We start from the raw sequence: 12,900 nt of genomic DNA on the forward strand, positions 1-12,900 counted from the left end.
AGGGACTTATCTGGCCATATAACTTTTAACTGTTACTTGGATATAGTCAGTCACTTAGAACACGTTGGATAACTATTTGGAAACCAGACTCTATACATTAAGGTCACTGTATTGAAAGCTGCTAAAACTTCGATATAATCACTTCTCATGGAACTGAAGGTGGATCTATGCACTTGATAATACACCTAATAGTAAGATCAATGAAAGTAACATTACATGCGGCAAGACGTGAGAGTGAGCGAAGCTTCATATCTCCGATCCATCCGCCTAACAAATCAGTGTTTTGGTGGGGGTAAGGAGGGGGAGTTGGGAGGGGTAGACGTGTGCGATTAACCTGACCTCTGGTGGCAGATTACCCTGTATCACGAATTTCTGTCCGGAGGTGTACATGACCCTACTCTACCATCCCATCAGTCAGGCGTTATCTTCACGCCGACGTTTACATGCTTATGTTACATTCGTCCTAATTTTGAGTAAGTTTCTTTCAGCAAGAGAACATAATTTACTATCCTCAAAATAGTCAGAAAAATATAGAAGACAAACTGGAGGAATATGAACTGAATTGGTATGGTGTTTAGGCTTTATGATTACACGAAAGATTATGGGTTTTATAGTTTTAAGAGACGATATGGAACAAAAGTATTTACTAATCAGAAAAAAATTACTCTTTCGTCCCACATGTTCTCGTAGGTTAGCATTTAGTTCCACATTTTTCGTTCGGTATCACTCTTCCCAATATATTTCGGACCGACTGAGCACAGTTATTTCTGCTCCTTAGAGTTAGTGTACATTTACTGCTCATTCTTTTGTTTGTTCTTATGCGTATGAGTGAAAGAAAGAGGACTGATACAAACAATAATGCATTTCATTATCGCTCTCATAGTTGCTGGCCCTGAACAACGCCTTACTGTACTGGTGTCAGTGATGTTGAGTTAGGATGAGCTAAAAAAAAAAAAAAAAAAAAAAAAAACTGCGAGCAATTATGGTAAGGGAATGAGGGTCACTGGTGTGTTTACAAGACCCTACTCTGCCACCTCAAGCAGTCTGGCGTTCACAGTTCACTTCGTCCCAGATGTTTTCGGGCGATGTATACATGCTGATGTAACACGCATCCTAATTTTATAAATTCTTACACGAATCATAGCAAATCACAGGATGAGTTTAGGGGAGAAAAAAAAAAAAAAAAAAAAAAAGCCAGGTGTGCCAGACGAGTCTTTTCACATATGTAAGAAAAAGAAATTGATATTAGAACTTTGAAAAAATGGTCCCAAGGCCGACCACGGGAGCACGCAAATATCTGAACCCACAGCCACTGAGGGGGCTAAACATACGTTTTACTTTATGCAGTAAAAGTATCTTACCAAATCAGTTCTTCCTGATAGTCTGTTATATTTTTCAGATTATTTCTAGGTTAGTTAATACAGTAAACGTTTCTTATTAAATATGTTTCCCCGTCATTTTTAGCTGTTCCGGTGTGACAACTCTTTTTTATTTCGTTAACATAATTGCGGAAAGGATTGTTCTTCTCTAAGTGTTTAACTAAACCTAGCCTAACCGAGCTTATCTGTACCTAATAATTTTTAACCTAACCAAACCTCCAGTTGGGAAACTGGGAAACGATATCCACCTTTCAGCACGTTGAGTTTCTTCCACTGCGCAGGAAACGATCGTAGGGGAAAGTGACGATAATAACGGGGAGGAAATTTTTCAGCAAAAAAAAAGTAATTTGCCAAACTGAAAGTTGCCAGAAAATTACAGATACAAGCTGGAGGATTATGCATTGAATTGATAAGGTCTTTCTGCTGCTTCAAGTGTACAATGAAAGACACAGTATCTTCCCAAAGTCTGACGAATATAGCGTGGAAAAATCGAACCACTTGAAACACACTAGTAGAAACAGGGTTTTCATTGTATTTTGCCTTGTGTAAATTTTCTTCAGACTGAACTGGAAAGATAGTTCTGTCTTTCATTGTACATTTACCGGTAAATCAATCAATCTAACTACCGTATTTCGAATTTCCTCTCAAGAGTGACAGTACGATGCTGTTTCTTCTTTGCACCTTGTTCCCCGGATGCTGGAGATGATGCAGGGCGCTGGGGAGGCATGGTGAAAATACGAAAAGGTGAAGAACAGCGAAAAACAGCATAACTTACAGCGAAGCTAAGAGGAGAGGACGGACGTGATTCGACTGGGAAGCGCGCGAAAATGTGTTTACCATAGAGGGGTTAGTTCGTTTTCTCGCCGCAGGCCACCGCGTGACGCAGCGCTGTGCAGCGCGCCCATTTTGAATTTATCGTATTTCCTCTCGTATCGTTTTTCGTACCATCGAGACAGATACTTTTGTACTGTGGAATTTGTCCTATATTTATCGCTTTCGTATCATCGGAAATTCCTACTTCGAGTTTTCGCATTTCAAGGGCCCACTGTATTTGGTTTTACTAGCATTAATGAGAAGGTTGTTTTGTCCCCATTCGCTGAACGTAGATACATCTTGATTTATGGAGATGGCTGTACTGAGTCGAGAGTTAGAGATATTAGACTTTGTAAATGGGTGTCTGAATGTGAATGAACTATGAAGTGTTGAGTCATCTGCATATGAATGGATGGGATTGTGGGTGACAGATAAGAGATCATTAATATGAACCAGGAACAGGGCTGGCGACAAAACTTATCCCTGTGGCACGCCAACGTTAATTGAGTGGAAATTGGAATATACATCATCTACTTTACTCTTATTTTCCTGTCACTGAGATATGAGGAAATCTAAGGAACAAAAGACGTTAGTCCATAGCAAGGGCGTTTGGACAGCAGAGAACGGTGCCATATTCTGTTGAAAGCATTAGAAATATCCAGTGCTACTGCATGAGTTTCTCCATGTAGGTCGATTGATTGATGGATGATATGAGTCACGGGATAAAGTATGTCAACAGTGGATCTTTCGTGGCGAAAACCATAGTGTACTGAATACCGAAAATTTCAAGAATATATTTCTTACATGTCATAAATAATACAGCTAAAAAGACAGGATGATAAACAAAAAATGCTAATAATTGATCAGCCTTTAGACTTCTGCCATCCGACAGCAGTTCATGCATCTGTGTGTGTGTGTGTGTGTGTGTGTGTGTGTGTGTGTGTGTGTGTGTGGAGAAATATTAACTGCTTTTCGCCCTCCCAATCTCCTTCCCCAAATCTTAACTAATAACTGACATACAAATAAATTAATATTTCAGCGTAGTTTGGCTGTAACTTTTGTAAGGTAAAGCAAATACAGTGAACACAGATCTAGTTCGTTCCGTTATCGAACGATTTCATTTAGTTAAGGAGTGCGCCGTAGTAGTCAGGGATGGAAGAAGACATCAAATACTTCTAGTTCGATAAGTCTTTCCTTAACCGAATTAAATAATCCCGAGAAAGGAAATAAGAAATGCAAAGGACGTTTCGGGGCTGTCGGGGTTAAGCATAGCCAAGGTAACAATATTTTGTTTCACTGATTGTAAATGGCTCTGTTGATAATTCTCCTACTAATGTGTTTCCTTGTTGCTGTTTCATCCTTCCTACTTCATGTATTAAGGTAGTGGGAGGCATACATAGCATGATGATGACGTGGTTCAAGTACGGTAAGATGCAAACCACATTGTCACAACTGTATGTGTACGCTGTCCTGAACTAACCTAACCTAATCTACACGTGTAACCTGTTATGCCAAGCAAACCTAACCTACTCTAACGTAACATAATGGTATGTTAACGTAATATAACTCAGTGTAACATATCCTAACCTATTCAGCTGTAGATAACATGGTATAGCTTACTCTAAAGTACACAAACATGTCCTAATCTAATCTAATCTAGTCAAGCCTGACTTAGCCTAGCCAAACCTATCTTAAACCAATCCAGCAAATCTGTCATAACCTAATGTATGATAATATAGCCTAACCTAATGGAAGTTGATATAACCTCACCTAACCTACCCTAACCTAATCTAACATAATTGCCGTAATCTAACCTACCCTAAGGCAACGAGAACAAAATCCTACATGGCCACATGAGCTTCAGATTACCTCCTCCACTGTTGGGTCGAGCAGCAGACAAGATGTGTTCTGGTCTGCAGAGAAGCATATCTTTGGTGAGGGTGGTGGTGACTCACACGTGAACTCACATTTCTGTCCAACGAATATGAGACCTTATAAGCATTATTATTATTATTATTATTATTATTATTTCGAAGATGGTTAGGTGTTATATTACATGAAATTCAGCATGCGAACTGTATACTGAATTAAGACGATATAACAATCCCTGGTACACAGGCGTGCATATATTCTCTTCTAACACTTAGATAGCAAGAGGATAACCCCGATATGAATAAAAATGTCTTGACAAAGCATAGTACAAAAGTTTGAATTCCAGTTTTTGTTGATACATGACGACTATGGCAGAAGGTAATGGTGTGGCTAGTGAGGTTAGTGTGGTGGCAGAGGAGGGTGTAAAAGAGGTATTATAAAACAGGCAACAGAAAACCTGTCGCCTCTCCTGCTTCTCTGCCAATGGATTTTGATAATCATCTTCAAAATCCATAGCACACGACGCTGATGTTAATCAACCACATTTCATACTATCACTGTAGTTTGTTTCGGTTTCATCAAACAAATATCTGAAGTCCATGGAGACTAAGTAGGAAAGGTGACAGGACTAATTTTGTTGAAACTACCTACCTGTAGGAGGGGTACAAGTGTTGTCAATACTTACTTTAAGAAGCAGGGAGAGAGTGGAATTGTTCTAGATATGGTGAGAGAGAAATGGGTAGAATTATCTTCTGTATATATATATATATATATATATATATATATATATATATATATATATATATATATATATATATATATTCATTCATCATTCAATCCTACATTGCCCCATGAGAAGCGTAGGAGCCCGGAGCTAGGCAAGTTGATCTTGACATTTAAGATGAGTGACCAGCCTCACTCATCCCTGAGTGGCATTACCTGTGCGGTAAACCCCAACCAGCCCTTGGATATAAACCTTCGCTGGCTTAGTCCGATTGGAGCGCCGTAATTACTCAATAAACCACCAGGTGCCAAAATTTGGTTAAATAGGTATCACCCAGCGTAGTAAATGGTTTCCTGGTGTACAGGAAACCATTTTGTTTTTCACCCAGTGTAGAGTCACCCACAGGCAGAAGGAAGAGGAAAGAATGAAGGAACGAAAGACAGAAGAGGATGGAAGGAAAGAAGGATGGAGGAGAGGAAAGGGCAGATACCCGAGAGCAGCACTATATCGAGTGAGTGGATGGTGAGTGCCCACAGCTACCACGATATATATATATATATATATATATATATATATATATATATATATATATATATATATATATATATATATATATATATATATATATATTGCCAGACGCCACAGTCCCGTAAGGGGTGGCCAGTGACCTTGAGCTATTTGTTTTACGGGAAGGGGCACTAACCCCCCACCAAGTCACTTGTTGACACGTAGGGAGCACGCATGGTTTGGTTATATGGTTACCACCCAGCGCTGTAAATGGTTTCTTGGCTTACAGGAAACCATTTGGCTTGTCACTCAATGTAAAGCCACCTGTAAAGGAAAGAAAGGCAATAAGAAGTGACAGGAAAGATGGGAGAAATAGGAAGAGAGGAGGGCAGGCACAGAAAAAAAAATGATAAAGGCTAAGGAAGAAGTAGGCAGCACTACATGAAGTGAGTGGATGATGGTTGCCACCACCTACCACAATATATATATATATATATATATATATATATATATATATATATATATATATATATATATAAACAAAGAGAGAGAGAGAGAGAGAGAGAGAGACTATATATATATATATATATATATATATATATATATATATATATATATATATATATATATATATATATATTATACTTATGTGATCCTAAAAATCTCAGTATAAGGCGAAAACACAAAATGTGCTGCTTCTGTAAATTTGCTCTATGTTAGCTAGAAAACACTGCGAATCGTGACTAAAATTCAGGGAACACTCCTGGCGGTGAAAAGATTCCGAATCAGAAAAAAAAAAAAAAATAGTAACAAGGCTAAATGAGGGAACACGTACTGTAGGATGAAATCGATTCACAGGTAGAAATGGCTGGCATTTGATGGGTTTTTATCCAAAGAATTTCGTTTGATTAGAGACAAGTAAACAACCTGAGAGAACGAATATTATTTTTGTCTGTACATTAGGGTTTTACAGTGGGATCTCGAGGCTCATCAAATTTAAAAAAAGAGGAATATTTTCCTAGTATGACAATTCGTTTGATATCATTATCCATATTTACCAAGGTAAAATGATTACTAAAGGAAATAAATCTTTTTCAAGAAAATTTTTTAGGTATTGAATTTGATATATATTTTTCCGAAAAACTAAATACCTGTACTGGGATATACAATATATAAACATTACTTGGTTCCTCATGGGCTTAAAAAACTAATAGAGATGCTGATGCGTCGACAGGAACCGTTGTGTCTGCTGAGTTAAGATTGACTGCATTTTTAATTTCCGATGAGTAAATTTTTTTTTTTTTTTTTTTTTTTTTTTTTTTAATCATAGCCGTTACTTCTTGGAGAACAGGTAGTGAGAAATGTGAAATAGTTATGGCTCATAGCATCTACTTTGGGGGTAGTTCAAAACATTTCTACTGAATTGATCCCTGTATAAACTTATCTTTGGTCGAAATCGCAAAATATGCAACTTACACGTATGTACTCATTACTGACTGCGAAAAACCCAATTGTTTCCAAACCTCAGATGGAACGTTTGAGGGGAAAAACATCACAGTTAGGAAACATATAACATATCAACTTAAACAACAGCAGAGATGATATATGATTTGTTTAAAAACAATAGGTATATATTGATGTGGGGACCATCGGAACAAGCGTGAAAATTCGATTCAGTATACTTTTTTATCTGAAATAGAAGCACTATAATATTACATCAGGCCTCCTGCCTGAATGTAGAAAATCGATCATTTGCACAACGTGAAGATTCGTGTTACACTATAAGCCTCAATTCCTTAGGTGAATGCTCTCAAAACTGTGATACCTCGTAAGGAGCAATACTGATGAGCTATTGACTTTCTCCTAATAATTTGTACTATAAAAAACTCTTACAGTACGAGATATATAATTAATTTTTATCTTAATTATATTTCACATCTTTAGACATGGCAACTAAAAAAAACTTTAGGTTCAAGGAACGCTGTGGAGTTTGTTTAGATATTTTTGTTAGGAAGAGGGTCATTTGTGAAACTTCTTTTTTTTTTTGTAACCATATAAAAATATGGCCAAATTTTTTCGTTGCGATGTAAGCGTCCACTTTATTATTGATTCGAAACTATTGTACTTATGTTACTAAAAACCGCATAAAAGAGGGAGAAAACAGTAAACAAGCAACTGCTCAGAATATGCACCAAGTTAGCTGGGAAACACTCTCAAATGAATCTAAAATTCAGAAATCATTACTGAGGGTGAAAAAAATCTGTCGAGGAAAAAAAAAATAAAAACAATGATAATCGAGGTAGTAAATAAAACGATAATGATTCACATTAAAAATCCGAAAGGAAATTAATCATGGGAGAATTGTTAAGAAATAAGATATATATATATATATATTTAGGAAAAGCGAAATACACAGCCGTCCCGAGATATACAATTAAAAAACATTACTTGGTTCTTCATATACGCAGTGTTATTGTTCATTATGGGTTTAAGAAAAAAAATCAGGTTGCAAGAGCGTCGACATGAATTGTTATGTCTCCCATGTTGAGATTAACTGGATTTCCATTTTCCAAATGAATTTATTTATTTTTTATTTTTTATTTTTTACTCAGCCAATACTTCACGGATAAAAGGTAGTGAGAATTGTGAACGAGTTACGGCTGATAGTATCCGAATTGTGGGTAGTTTAGAACTTTATTACTGAAGTGATGGCTGTCTAAAGTTATATTTCGTCGAGATAGCTAAATAAGAAACTTCCAGATATGTACTCAAAATTCATAGCGCAACAAACGATTATATTAAAAAAAGAAGTCACTTATGGGGGCGACAAAAATCACCTTTAGGAAACATTGCAAGAAATCGATTGACACGTAAAGAGAGTTCGTATTTGATGTGCTTAAGAACAATAAATTTGAATTGATGTGGGGTCACCGAAACAAGCGAGAGTCGTCGAGAAAGTATTCTTTTTATTTGTAGTAGAAGCGCTTAAAAATTACACCGATCCGCCTGACCGTATGTATGAAACATAAAAAGATTAATTGCACATTATGAAGGTTCATGTTACACCATAAGACGAATTTCCTTTCGTATAATCTCTCAAAACAGATATTTCGTGAGAAGGAAAACTGTTGACATTTTGACCCACCTACAAATTCACAGGAGAAAGTACAAACACTTTCGCAATAAAAAGATACAAAAATATTTACCATTAATAACTTTATACCTCTTCTCCGTAGTCGTGCATGACAGCTACAAAAACTGCTGGTTGAAGGAACACTGATATATCTTTACTAAACTCGTCTGGAGATTGTTTGGATTATGACGTCCTGAAGACGGTCATTTGTAACTTTTTTCATTTGAATTGGTAACTAAAGCTAAAAAAAATGGTAAATATATTTTGTAAAAGCATCAGCTTTTGGAAAAATTCAAAACTATTATACTTGAGTTATCCTAAAAATCTCATAATTAAGACGAAAACACTAAATATGCTTCATCCATAAAAGCTCTCAGTGTTAGCTGGAAAACTGCAAATCGTGTCTAAATTAAAAAAAAAAAAAACACTCCTGGGGGTGAAAACGTTTCGCATCAGATAAAAAAAAATTAATAAGGCTAAATGAGGCAACACGGGCGGAAGGATTAAATAGATTAGAAATGGCTTGCATTTGAGGTGTTTATATCCAAAGAGTATCGTTTGTTTAGAGAGGTGGAAAAAACTTGGAAATGTATAGATAGAACGAATACTATTCTTGTCCGTATATTACAGCTTTACAGTTGGATCTCGAGACTCCTGATTAAATTTAAGAAATGGCATATTTTCCTAGTATCTCCATTCGTCTGATATCATTATCCATACATACCAAGAAAAAATAATCCCTAAAGACAATAAATTGTTTTCAATAAAATTAAGTATTGAATTTAAGATATATATCATCAAGAAAACTACATAACTGTACTGAGATTTACAATATTTAAATATTCCTCGAATCCTCATGGACGTAAAAAAAAAAAAAAAAAAAAAAGTAGAGCTTCTGAGGCTTCGACCGGAAAAATTGTCTATGGTGTTGAGATTATCTGCATTTTAAATTTCCAATGAGTCTATTGGGATTCTCTTTCGGGGTAGTTCAAAACTATTTTACTGAACTGATGGCTGTGCAGACTTATTTGGATCGAAATCGCTAGTTATGGAACGTCCACAAATGTACTCAAAACTTATTACGAAATACACAGATGTTTCCAAATCTCTGGTCATTTCCGAGAGGCAAAAACGTCACATTAAGGAAGCACAACAAAATATCAAATGACGCGAAAATGTGGATGATAAATGAGGTGTTTAAGAACTATAACTATATATTGGTGTGGGGATCCTCGGAAGAAGCGTGAAACATCGAATGGATTTCCTTTTTGTCTTCAACAGAAACTCTTTAAAATTACATAGAGACTTGTGATTTAATGTAAAAAATAGAATATATGAACCATAAGCAACATTTCCTTAGGAAAAATCCTTAAAAATGTGATTCTTTGTGAGGAGGAATACTGATGAGCTTTTGACTCCCTCCTAAAAGTATGCACCATAAAGAATAATGACAATAGCAATACCGAGACATTTTATTAACTTCCGTTAATAACTATACTCCACTTCTTAGTATACATATAGTGCAGGGCAGATACAAAACTTGAAGGTTGATGGAAGGCTAGAGAGTCTGGGTTTTAACGTTATGAATAGGGTCATTTGTGATTTTATTAATTTGTAGTGGTAATATCAGATATAAATATGGCCAAGTTTTTTTTTTTAAGGTAAAGTTTCCTCTTTGGGAATGATTGAAAACTATTATATTTGAGTGATCTAAAAACCGGATGAATGAAGGCAAAAAAAAATAAATATGCAACTTTCAAAAATGTGTTTAGAGCACATTTGTGGAAGTTTGCATACTTGAGTGATGTAAAAATCGCATGAATAAGGCGAAAACACTAAATACGCAACTTCCACAAATGTGCTCTTAATTTGCTAGAAAACATTACCAAATGTTCCTGAAATTCGGAAAACTTTTCTCATGAATAGAAAAATACGTTTCGGAAAAAAATAAAAAGGATCAATGAGGAAACACGTCGGATGAAACCGATTCAGTGGTAAAGAAGGCTGATATTTGAGGGATTTATGTACAAAGATTTTCGTTTGATTAGAGACGTGTAAACAATTTGGAAATGTATATATAGAACGAATACCATTTGTTCCTGTATAACAGGGCTTTAAAGTGGAATGTCGAGGATCTTGATCAAATTTTAAAAATGGAACATTTTCCAAGTATGACCATTCGTGTGGTATCATTATTCCTATTTACCAATGTAAAATCATTTCAAAAGGTAATAATCGTTTACAATAAAATTGTTTATGTACTTAATTTAAGATATACATTATTAGGAAAACTAAAAGCCGTACTGAGATATGCAATTTTTAAACATTACTTGGTTTCTGAGGTCTAAAAAAAAAAAAAAAAAAAAAAAAAAAGCTGCTAGAGCGTGGACTGGAAAGTTTTTTTTTTTAAATTTCCGGTAAGTCTATTGCTTTTACCCTTTCTTTTTTTTCTTTATTCATTTTTGCCGTTACTTTACGTGAGAAATGTGAAATGGTTTTGGACTCATTGCATCTGCTTTGCGGGTAGTTCAAAACATTTATACTGAATTGATGGCTGTATGCAACTTACAAGTTTGTACTCATAACTGACAGCGAAACACTCAATTATTCCCAAAACTCAGATGTCACGCCTGAGGGGGAAAACTTCACAATTAGGAAACATAACATGAAATCAATTGACACGTCAGCAGAGATGATATATGATATATGATGTCGGGATCAGCGAAAAAAGCGTGAAACTTCGATTCAGTATCCTTTTTTATCAAGCGTCCTGACTGAATGTAGAAAATCGAACATTTGCACAACTTGAAGGTTCGTGTTATACTATAAGCCTCAATTCCTAAGGTAAAAGCTCTCAAAACTGTGATACCTCGTAAGAAGGAATATTGATGGGCTATTGACTGTCACCTAATAATTTGAACCACAAAAAACTCTAACAATACGAGATATATAATCAATTTTCATCTTAATTATATTTCACATATCCTTAGACATATAGTGCAATGCAGCTAGAAAAGCTTAAGTTTCAAGGAACGCTGTGGAGTTTTTGATTTTTTTTTTTTTTGTTAGGAAGAGGGGCATTTGTGACTTTTTTTTTTTTTTTTTGTAACCAAATAAATATATGGCCCAGTTTTTTTGTTGCGAAGTAAGCGTCCACTTTAGGAATGATTCAAAACCATTGTACTTGAGTGTTCCTAAAAACCGCATAAAAGAGGGAGAAAAGAGTAAACATGCAACTGCCACGAATGTGCTCCATGTTAGCTGGGAAACACTCCCAACTGTATATAATAATCAGAAATCGTTACTGAGGGTGAGAGAATTCTATTGAGGAAAGAAAAGTAACAAGGCTAATCGAGGTAGTAATTAGTATGATATCGATTCACATTAAAATAAAGCTGGCATTTGAGGGGCTTAAGTCCAAAGATTATCGTTTGATTAGAGACGTGAAAATAACTTGGAAATTTAGAGATAAAATGGATATTATTTTGATATCTAAATAGGGCTTTGAAATGGCTTCTGGAGCATTCTGATCGAATATAAAACATGGAATATTTTCGCAATATCATGATTCATATGCACCTAGGTAAAACCACTCTGAAAGGAAATTGATCGTTTATGAGAGAATTGTTTAGGTATCAGATATATATAATTAGGAAAAGCGAATTACATAGGTGAGAATGAGAGGGCGAAAGAAGGAGTATGTATAGTTGTGAGTAAAAGTTGGAAGATGCGCATAAGACAGTATGGATCACTTGGGTCAAGGATTGTCTGGGTAAGGTTGAAAGTTGGAATACAAAGGTGGGCTATCGTTTGTGTGTATCCTCCAACGCAAGATCGTGCTAGCAGAGTGAGAGAAGAGTTCTGAACAAATGTGGAAGTGTGCATGGAAAAGTTTGGAAGGAATGGGAGAGTGTTTTTGATCGGTGACATGAATGGTAAAGTGAGGAATGTGAAGGTGGATGGAATAGTTGTTGAATGGGGTGTGCCTGCTGAGATAGATGAGAATGGCAGTGCGTTAGTGGATATTTGTGCTGGGAGGGGGTTGGTGATAGCCAATACCCTCTTCAGACATAAAATGATCCACAGGTATACATGGCGAGTGATGAGAAGGGTGGGTGGTGAACTGAATGAAAGGAAGGCAATGATTGATTATGTGTGTGTGGATGAAAGGTTGCGAAGATGTGTAATGGATACAAGGCTTATAGAGGTTGGGGGAGTGGACTTTCTGACAACTGCTTGGTGGTGGCCAGAATTAGGATCCAAGTAAAGTGGAGAAATAGAAGAAGGAAAGTGGAAAGGTTTCAAGATGAGAAAAAGGCAGAGTATAAGACAGAAGTGGAGGAACGATTGGGCAAATATGAATTGGACCAGATGGGAGACGTGGAAGGTGTGTGTAGGATATTTACAGAAGAAATATGTGCAGCATGTGATGTGGTGTGTGGAAGGAAGAGAAGACGGAGGAGGGTGCAAGG

The sequence above is a fragment of the Coenobita brevimanus genome, chromosome 94, assembly GCF_032717465.1.
Source record: "Coenobita brevimanus isolate Jiangsu-jjx chromosome 94, ASM3271746v2, whole genome shotgun sequence".
NCBI classification, from domain to species: Eukaryota; Metazoa; Arthropoda; class Malacostraca; order Decapoda; family Coenobitidae; genus Coenobita; species Coenobita brevimanus.